The following is a 10,842-nucleotide window of genomic DNA, read 5'->3' as shown; positions in this document are numbered from 1 at the left end:
ACAAACCTCGGCTAAGTGAGCGTGGCCCGTGATTTTGGAGAAACATAAATACACACAGATCTGACTGGCTGATTTCAAGTGTCGGCGTGAAGTGCAAAGAGAAACGTGTCGGCGACATGCACGTATACGCAGGGGAAATAAGACTCCTCGCCGTCGCGTCGCTTCAAATCCAGCCAAGAGACACAGAGCAGAACCTGAGCCTGGCACCTCTTCTTCTGGCCGGGGCGGCGAGGCGAATAAACATAATAAATAGAGGGGTTGACATCATGTGTCCGCAGTGAAGCACCGGCATGAGAGAAACGGCTGGCGGCTAATTCAGGAAGGCCTTTAAAAAAAAAGTGAAAGCAGTGAAATAAGTGGCGTGTTTTCGCCTCTGGCGACTGAAAATTAGATGCGATATGTATGTAATTACGCTTCAGCGGCAGCGACGAGTGAAATGAGTGGAAGCTGAGCGTTTGTGAATAGGCCGCTTCCAAAATCGTGGATTCATCAGGGGGAACGTTAGTAGTGAAGTAGTTTAAGTTTGACATGACGTGCCGACTCGTGATAAAATCTCAGCGTGAAATATGAATATTGAATGAAAGTTGTGGGGGGGTTGGATACAATCCCAGCTCAGTGGAGTCAAAGTCAAGGTAGTTCCTGGACACACACACACACACACACACACACACACACACACACACACACACACACACACACACACACACACACACACACACACACACACACACACACACACACACACACACACACACACAGACAATAACCACAATCACACCTATGGGCAAACTGGGTTTTCAGTTAACATGAAGGTAATCAATGTACCATATAGTTCCTAATAGAAGAGCACCGCCTTTTTCCAAAGATGTGGAGCACACCAAGAAAGAACAAACCTCACTAATTGATCAAATATAAAAAAAAAATTTATACTTCTAACCCCAAAAGATGCTCACCCCCGAGGCTTGCAACTGTGCACTTGCGCGTCTGTTAGGAATTATACGGCGAGTAAACGCAACGTGGAAACAAATACCTGCACGCCAGCGTGCGCATGTGTGTTTGTGTGTGAGGCGTTCTGACACAGTAAAAAGTGTTTAATGTATATTTCCTCTGGCTTCTACATCTTAATTGATCCTTTATTGGATCTTTATGGACACTGGCTTCTGTCTTCACTCCTTTATGGCGGCCTTTTAAAAATCAAAGCGTGCACGCAAACGTGACAGGCGCCACTTTGTGTGTGTGTGTGTGTGTGTGTGAGTGAGATGGACAAAACAAGTGAAACAAAAGGAGAGGAGGGAGCGGTAAAAGAGGGGAAAGCCAGCAAAGTGCTGAAAGATTCATAACAGCCAAGGAAACCTGCCACTGTTTATTTTGCCTAATTATGCATATGAGTTGCAACCCGATACGCCGTGCAGTGGGAATGCCACAAAAAACTAATTACGGCGTAACTGCAATCCTAATTAGCCCATAAACACAGACACACACACACGCTCACCGAAACAGACAGGCTTTCACGCAGATGCGTACACACATGCAGTTAAAAACTCTCCCTCTACTCCAAACTGCTAAAAAAGCTATTAGTGTCGCTCTCACTGTTCCCCACACACACTGAGCTGCCTCATTTACAGTTTACAGTTTAAAACGCCGGCTGTGGTATTTCGGCGTGGTCGTTAATGTTGGACTGTAAAGCTCACGGCTGCTGTTTGGGCCTCAAGAAGACTGGCGAGCTGCTATAAGCCATGTTATGTGGACATCTGATACACAAGTGTCTAGACAATCCTGTGCTGATGTTTCCTTTTTTTTTTTTTTTTTATTGATTGATTTTTTTTTCTGGGAGAATTCAGAAATGACAGCTTATCATGCACATTAAAAACAACAAAAACGAAGAGTAAAAATCAAAATTTTAGGTTTTTCACTGCCAACTTGAGCCAGAAAAACGAATAAACTGAGTTTAAGGTACAAAAAAAGGAAAATCGACCAATGTGGCATCCGCCCAAATGTCCTTGGTGAGGAGATTTAAATGAAATTTTTTTTTTTTTCAACACCGCGTGGGACGTGCTCCTCCTGTGAGTTCCTGTCCTCGGTGTGTCCGGGTGTCCCTGCTGCTCCGGTTCCAGACGTGGGTCCGGCGTAAACCAGGCACGACGGACACTTTATACTCCGGCGTCGGGTTGCTCACTTGGCCCGAGCGCCACTCTAACGTTCAAATCAGCGGCGGGCCGACTTGCCGATGGCTTTGATTTCCTGATCGACTCTTTACCGTTCCGCTTCTGGGTGTCCGGAGTGCAAATTATCTGACGGCATGACGCGGTTTTTAAGCTAATTACAGGTCTTTTTAAAACTGTCTCCGCAAACGAACATAATTCAATATAATTGCCTCACTTGCGGATGCTTACTCTTACAAATTTCCTGTGCGACGGTTGCGCACATTTGTTTTTGCTTTAAAATCAAGAAAGACACATTTCAGGGGCTTTATCCACTGTAAATGAAAATGTTTACAAGATGGGGTGCATTGGCTTCATCCCCCCCCCCCTTAAACAACTCTAATTCATTTGAGTAGATTATCTTCATCAGCCGTTATCCTATCTTAAGACCCGGCGCATGTAAAGAAATATAGCACCATAAGGTTTGCAGAAAGCCAGATTGGGTTAGATTAGAGGCCAGTCATTCAGAAAGGGGCACGAGGTGTGTAATTCTATCCAAACCCCCGGCTCTCGGCTTCAATTTAACTGAAAACGCCGCGAGCGGTCGACCCTCCGTGCACAACCCAAAGCTCCGCCGGAGAATAACTCGAGCGAAACACCTTAAGCCTCTTTCAAACAAATTTGCCCCCGAATCAAAGTGGCACTTATGAATAATTACGCCGGGTGTTTTCAGATTGGGAATAAGAGGGGAAAACAACAATTAACAGTGAAAGTTCTCTCTCTCTCTCTCTCTCGCTCTTTTCTCGCCCCTCAAGTGCCTCCTTTGCAGGCAGTTGTGTCGGCTCGTGTGCCCTGATAGCTTGGGGAAGTATCTATTTACTTAGTGATTAGGACAATTTGACTGTCGCGGGCTAGTAAATTCAAACCATTCACTCTGGTAGATTGGCCCAGACAACATCATCAAGCCACAATGTGAAGTACAGACACACACACACACACACTCCGCGCCGCTCGACGGGCGTACAAGCCCCTCATCTGGATTTCTGTCTGCCTGTCGTTTTTTTGGGGGTTTTTTTTTTCGCTTCACGCTACCCTCAAACTTAAATAAACCTTTCCATATAATTACAGCCAATTCTGTATATTTTCATGTCCATTTCCTTGAAACACTCCGAATGATAGGCCTCTAAGAGCAGAGCGAGTGTGTGCGTTTTGATGAGCGGCCGGCACGCGCTCACACACACACACACACACACACACACACACACACACACACACACACACACACACACACACACACACACACACACACACACACACACACACACACACACACAGTTCTACTCAGGAAAGAGTGAAAGAGTGTCTTTTATTGATTCAGAGGTAAAAAGGTAAGAGCAACATCATTGGTTCTGTCCTTCACTCAGGCGCAGAGGCGGCCGTGTGTTTGGTCTGCGCAGAGTGCCGTTCATCCGATCCGGTGTCGCCATGCAGCGATGAAAACATTATCAGAGTCAATATTTTGAGTGTGAAAAAGGTCCTCTTACGCACAACGCGGTTATTGTGGTCACGTCTTGATGTCTCACTCGCACTAAGTGCCAGCGTCGGTTACAGGGAGACAGCGGAAAGTGGAGTTGAACTCAAAAACGGATTCAGGACTCCAGATTGGCGCCACCTGTGACCTCCTCACCCAAAAAAAAAAAAAAAAAAACGCGTTTTCGCAAATATGTGCGTCCCGGTCCGATGCTTCTCGTCGATTAATCCGTCTGGCCAACCCCCAAAAGCTGCACTTCCTTTGGTTGCTTTTCATTTGGAATCATCTGCAACAGGCTTCATTCAGGCCCTTGTTAACACGACAACCAAAAACAAGTGAAAACGCTCATATTACAATGTGTTTGTTTTGTTATTTTCACACCTAAATGAAGCTACGAGTCGCCAAAAACATTGATATCTGAAAACTCCTGCCAAAGTGGTCAGTTGTTCGGGGGAGAATCGTCATCAGCACCGTGTGTGTGTGTGTGTGTGTGACGTGTGTTTATAGCTACTGTTCTCGAAACATGTCCAACATGTCCCTGTACTTTGACACAATTCCGTCATTGTCTTGCGATGTTTTCCTTTGTTTGGTATTCTGACGCCACTTTTAGGAAGAGCTCCACTTGTGTACAGGAAGTAATTCGTACCATTGTTGTTGTTTTTTTGTTTTTTTTTAGAGCTTGCATGGCTTCATGCTTCTCGTTACACTGCCACCTATAGGTCTGGCATGCTCATAGTCGCTCTTAACAAGGTTTGTACAACGGTTTTGAATATGATCGGTTGTAAACAGTTATTTTTGAAAACATAAATGGGGCGAAATATCTGTTTTGCATCTGGTGGAGGTCAGCTCCTTTTCAGAGGCTCATATTTAGGAGAAGATTTTGCAGATAGAGGCTGGTTTTTAAAAAAAAATACTGTTAACAGTTGCCTGCTTTGACGGTGCATCTTTTGCAGAATTGAACAGTTTTACACACGACCTCCACTGTCAACCCGTCGCTGGTGTTATGCAGAACTCAGTCATGATCCCATGCTTTTCTCTGCAGTTCATTAAGCACATCTAATCGGAAGTTATTTGTAATTTCTTGTTTCAAGATAACTGATCGTAACAAAACATAAAATGATTTTCAAGGGCACTTTTTTTAGGACGATCGTCAAATACAATGCTTCCATATTCACATTCACACAGATACATGTGAACGAGCATTTCTCATTCACCTTTATACTGACATTGATACATAAAGCTTTACACTTGTGCTGTTTAAAAAAAAAAAAAAAAAAAAAAAAAAAAAAGGAATACTGTGATGTGTTGGTGGGATCGTTTGAGTTCGGTGTGGTTAACCCTGGTTGAAAACACCATTTCTGGGCATCAGACCGATGCTGAGCGCTTGTGTTTTATACCAGCCTGCGCAAATGTCGCACCCAATAAAATGCAAACTACTGGTGGGCCAATGAAACGGTACTGATGTGTCGAGTGCCGAGCTGCTGCATCAAGAGCCGAACCCGCTTTTATTCTATCACACTCAGTTTATTAGCACTGGGATTTGGTGATGGCACGCGCATAACAGCACCGACAAGCAGTCGTGCTTCTCTTCTAATGGGACTTTTGTGGTCGTCAAGTTAAAATGTGTGGTCCCGTGTTGCCGCTGGCTCGGTGTGTTGGTTTTCCTGCGGCCAGAAAGTAAATCAATGCATCAACTGAGCAGTCAGTCTCTGCAAGTGACTGTCAGCTTGGCAGCAGGCTGTGCTGGAGAGCCGAGGTCTCGTCTCTGCAGCCGACAATAATGACTTTCTCTCAAGTTTTATGAATTTACAACTGATTTTAATGAGGTTTGTGCATAATTGAGACAGCAACGTCTCTCGTTTTATTTTTTCCCCCCATATATGTGGTATATCAATTAGAGTTTTACATTTAAGGATTTGAGGGTTTGTGTTTTAGTCAGAACCATTAAAAATGAGTAAATAATTGGATTTATTATACATCACTGGATGGTATTTTATAGTTATTGGTTTGGAACTATTATAGTGGCATTTATGATTTCTGAGATAATGCTCGTACACCGAGGCAGGAGTAGATCCAGGAAGTGGGATTTTTATGCAAACGTGTTTCCAAATGGAATAATTACATTAATCTCCCGTGTCTGGAGGCTTTTCTGAGTGGAGTCTGCATGTTCTCCCAGCTTCCTCCCGCAGTCTTGGTGACTCTCAGGTCCCGTTTATACGACGTTTTCCAGTGAAAACGGAAAACTTTCGTTGCCTTTTACACAACAACGTCACTCCGGAAGTCGCCGAAAATGCAGGTTTTTGAAAATGGCTCCCAAGTTACGAAAAAAAAAGATGACTCTGTGGAAACGCTGAAACGCTGCTCCTGCACGTCAGGGCCGTCGTAAAGCGCTTCTCTGCAACTGCGCGAGTTGGTGGACGATAACAACAATGGCGGCCTCCAGAGTGTCCATGCTCTCCTGGGACTTGCTGGTTTTACAGGTGTAAGTTGGCCTTTAACAGCAATCCAACGCCATCGCCAACGTCTGTGTACCATCGTTAATACTTCACGTGTGCGTGTGCTTTTCATTACAAACGCAAACAACGGCACCTACTAGTGGCCGAACATGAAAACTACATAGTTTTTCAAAATGCTGTTGTGTAAACGTGAAACTTTTCTGAAATGAAAACGCAAAAATGATGCCACTTTCACTTGAACTGTCGTGCAGACGGGGCCTAAATTTGCCGTGGGTGTGAATGTGTGCGTTCTTCTGTCGTCGTCTTTCTGCGTTCGCTCTGTAATTTGTTCGGCGTGTATTCTGGAGGAAATGAGAGTCACACCCGGTGACCTTTGTCTGTGCAAACAAAACAAAAAAGAGAAAAAAAACAAGACCTTGCAGACGGTTGTGACATTGACTCCGCCACGTTTTGTTGGCTACTGTTGTGATTGTTGATTGGCAGAGAGGCTCCACAGCATTGACTTTGTATTTGTGTGTGCGCGCGCGTGTGTGTGTGTGTGTGTGTGTGTGTGTGTGTGTGTAGCCTTTGACTGCGTTTCATCCCGGCTGCGTTCATGTTCGCCTCATGTGTGGATCCGTGCATGAGTGAGCACAAGGGGGTCTGGACAGTGTCCTCTTGGTCAGAGCGGGATGTGAGTAATTACCAATTCTCCAAACACTACTTTGCTCTATTTAAACGTATTACATGCCTCTCACAGCCACCGCAGGCCACTCCCTTCACTTTACAACCTGTGAACCGTGTGTGTGTGTGTGTGTGTGTTTGAGAGAGAATAAGCTCTACATGGCGATCGCAAGCTGCCTGCAATTAACCAATCATCATCACCATCATCATAGTCATCACCACACGCGAGCACACACACACACACACACACACACACACACACACTGAACCCAAAATCCTTCCATAGAGTTAATTTACACCAGTGTTGTTTTTGTTTAACTTTCACTTAATTCCCCGGAGAGTAATCTGTTTTGCAACCTCGGTAAGCCGCCGGCCAAATCCACACAGCCCCCGACCTGTCCGCCGCCATTTACTCTGTATCTCATTATTGATCCGTGCCAAGGAAAAAATAAAATCGACTCCACTGTCGTTGATTTTTATTTGTAGTGTGTCAGTTTTCATTGCATAATTTAGCTTTTTCTTTTTTCTTTTTCATACACATTTCTGTTTCTGCCTCCACGTCTACCAGTTTATATCAAGTATGTGGCGGATCAGACGTAAGTCCGATTGCAAAATTGATCGTCTCCATTATGTGCAGGATCTTTTGCACACAGAAATACAGAAACAAATGTACTAAATGTGCCGAAGAGCCTCGTAAAGATCGTCCTGTAATGTATCTAACTCATACAACTGTTATACTCATACTACTAGTAGTTCAATATTTAGTAGTTTAATATTTTCCATTTATTATGTAGACAAATGTGAGCAACGAGAGCAGCAATAATACAATAACAGTTGACATAAAGAGGTTATTTATTCATCATGAATGATATAAATACAAAACATAATACATTCTTTTAAATTGCTATTAATAGAATGTCATAGTTTCTATAAAAACTTGCAAATGTTAATCATTTTTATCTTTTTATGAAATCCATGTTTATAAATGAGAAAAAGGGAAAACAATAACAAAACAAAATCATCTCACCTCTTTATATAAACTGAGCGAAATCGATGCTACTTGATGCTGCGACAGTTACTCAAACTGACTCGTGTGTCATTTTTAAAACTCTGTATAATACTTTTGGGGGGGGGGGTGTGTATGGGGGGGTTCTTCACACACATGTGGTTTATAGGTTGTCGAGGGGGAAAAGTCTGCTTGTCAGGAGAGAATAAAGCAGGTGAGACGTTTCCTCCTCTGATCCTTCCCGTCCGGTTCTTTATCTGCCTCTGGGGAATTTTCATGAACTCCGATTGGCTCATTAAAACTGTGAATTTCACTGTTTGTGATAAAATACAAATTTTTACATTTAACTTCCTGAACTCTGGCTTCACATTAACGCATAATTCACTTTGGTATCATTACTCAGCCTTGAAAACAACATTTTATTAAATTTTTTAATTTTTGAGCTCATAATGGCACAAGAAGACAAATTAATGAATCCCTTTCTGAAATAATTAAAGCTTTGATTTTGTCAGCCGGTCGTCACTGAAACCTAGAATTACGCACCTCAGAGTCTCCCTGGTTCGTAGCCCCGGGGCGCTCGGACACAGAGCTGGTGTTGGGTTGCATGGCGGGGCCGTGGCCATTGCTCAAGTCTCAGTATGTGCACGCACACACACACACACACACACACACACACACACACACACACACACACACACACACACACACACAGCGGTAACCCTTCGCTCAGTCCCCAGGCAAAGGTTACGTCCCACACACCACTTAAGTCTCATTTGTGGGAGCCAGACCAGAACAGCAACAGCTCATTCATAAATTTATGTAACTGATAGAAACCTCCATAAATAATGTGCTGAGCCGGCAAACAGCCAAGCTGAGTGAGAATTTCTTTTTTTTTTTTTTTTTTTTTTTTTTTTTACAATGCATGCTTTCTTTTCCACGGAGCATAATCTAATACAGAAATGTCCAAACCACATTATTCAGGTAAATTAAATAGCAAATGCAAATAAAAGATTTCTTCACTAAGTCTGAAACTAAACTCCGTTCCTGAGTCGTGACACATGATCGCCACAATTGACGGCCCACAATGCATCGGTACCGTCACCAGCACCAGTATTAAAGGTTAGTAACACAGTCATTACTTGTCAACAGTGTCCAGAGCTCCCGTCAGCCTCGTGATTAATGACCTGCTCGCTCAGATAATATTGCTCCGGCATGATTTCTAATGGAGAGGGCAAACTGGAGAGAAATCTCCGGATGAAATGCAGAATATCGACACTTTAGCTCCTTGAGCTGGACGTCATTGGACGAAGCACAGACACACGCGACGTGTTTCCACTTATTGGCTGATATCTGCTGGGTTTTTTTAACCTCCAGGTGACTCGTAATTTTGGGGCGTTAATCCACTGCTCATTATTTCGGGTTTTTTTCCAACCGTCAGATTTATTCAGTTATTTTGTATTTTTTGTATAACAGCAAATGCAAATATAATTTTGCAGTAAAATGTAGCCTGATTGAAAAGTATCTTTTATAAAATCATATAAATTTAATTAAGTTTTCTCTCTCTCGCTCACTCACTCACACACACACACACACACCACCAGTACACCCGTTTCAGTTTAACTAACAACCAAAACAAGGCAGTGAAACTCCTCCGACTGTTGCTGACAAAAACTCTCGCTGGTGGTAACGGACACTGAAACGGTATCTTTGTCTGCGCTTCAGCTGTGGTGAATTAACGGTGACAGAGTTTCAAGGCCCCGTCCTCCTGGAAAACGCTCTCCGCCTGTGGGAACTGCGGCTCTTTTCTTAAAAATCCTGCTCGACTCTGTTTAGATGTCATCTATTGACGCGGACTGCCGTTGATGTCGCGCACGCCGTTTTGATATGCGTGTGCACACAGGCGGCCAAATATTCATGCACGTGTGTGTGTGTGTGTGTGTGTGTGTGTGTGTGTGTGTGTGTGTGTGTGTGTGTGTGTGTGTGTGTGTTCTGGAACAGTGTGTGGCGTTAAAGGCGTTGGTTGGGGGGCTCAGCAGGGGCTGCAGCATGCGGTCTTAATTCAATTTAAAGCTCCGTGTTTTGACAGGAGTTAAGAGTTAGCTGGAGTGGCAAGAAAGCTCAGCAGTGAAAAGATCCTGCACCCACGTACACAAGCCGGGATGCACCAAGTGTGTCGCAGTCAGGGTTGCGATGGACCCCCCCCCCCCACCCCCAAACACAGGAGTGAGCCCGAAGCACAATGAGCCTTTTTATGTTATCCACAACTAGTCTAATGTCTTAAACCCTGTAATTTCATCCAAATAATCTTAAATAATCAGGGGGGAAAAGAAAAAAAAACAACATTCAGCTAAGAAGTACCTTGAGGAATCAGTAGCCTTGTTGTCCACTGAAAAATCCCTGATGATAAATGGTAAATAATACTATTCATCCTCGTCCTCGCCGTCCTAATTACACATATGTTGAATGAGGGATGTGTGTTTGTTTGCCTCCGTGAATTCGTGGGTGGGATCGTGTGCCCCCCCCACCCCCTCGAGACAGAAAGCAATATGGCTGAGATTTGCATAGAGCTCGAAGAAACATATATTCAAATGATGTATATTATTAATCCTTCCCTCCCAGGAGGGGAAGGTGAGCGGCGGGCGTTCGGCTCGTGCTTTGTGCAGTCGAGTCGTGCGTGTATCGGGCCAACGCTTGTTTTGCGGTCAGTTGCGTGTTTGTATGTGTGTTGTGTGGACTGTGTTTCGGCCGAGCCAAGTGTGTGCGTGCGTGCGTGCGTGTGTGTGTGCGTGAATTACAGATAGTATTCCAGAGGGGAGCGAGAAATAGATGGAGAGAGAGAGAGATTGTGGTATCCTGGTAGGCTATAGGGTCTATCTGATTCTTCCTTCCTATCGTCTGGTTTCCTGCCATTGATCAGTACAACCCTTCCTCCTCCTCCTCCTCCTCCTCCACCTCCACCCCTCCACTGATGGACAGAGGGGAAACCCGATCGCGAGTGAGGAGTGGAGGTGAAGAGTAGGGGGGGGGAGGAAGGAGAAGAAAAGG

General features: G+C 44.3%; 1 long non-coding RNA gene across 1 annotated transcript in view; it reads right to left on the bottom strand.

Moving 5' to 3' along the window:
- Nucleotides 1-10,842, bottom strand: part of LOC308138491 — a 62,154-nt gene that overhangs the window by 9,087 nt on the left and 42,225 nt on the right. The gene's annotated exons all lie outside the window — the stretch shown is intronic.

Source organism: Blennius ocellaris (assembly GCF_963422515.1).
Source record: "Blennius ocellaris genome assembly, chromosome: 13".
In the NCBI taxonomy this organism is placed as follows: Eukaryota; Metazoa; Chordata; class Actinopteri; order Blenniiformes; family Blenniidae; genus Blennius; species Blennius ocellaris.
The sequence above is the reverse complement of the archived record's forward strand: the minus strand, read 5'-3'. Positions and strand labels throughout refer to the sequence as shown.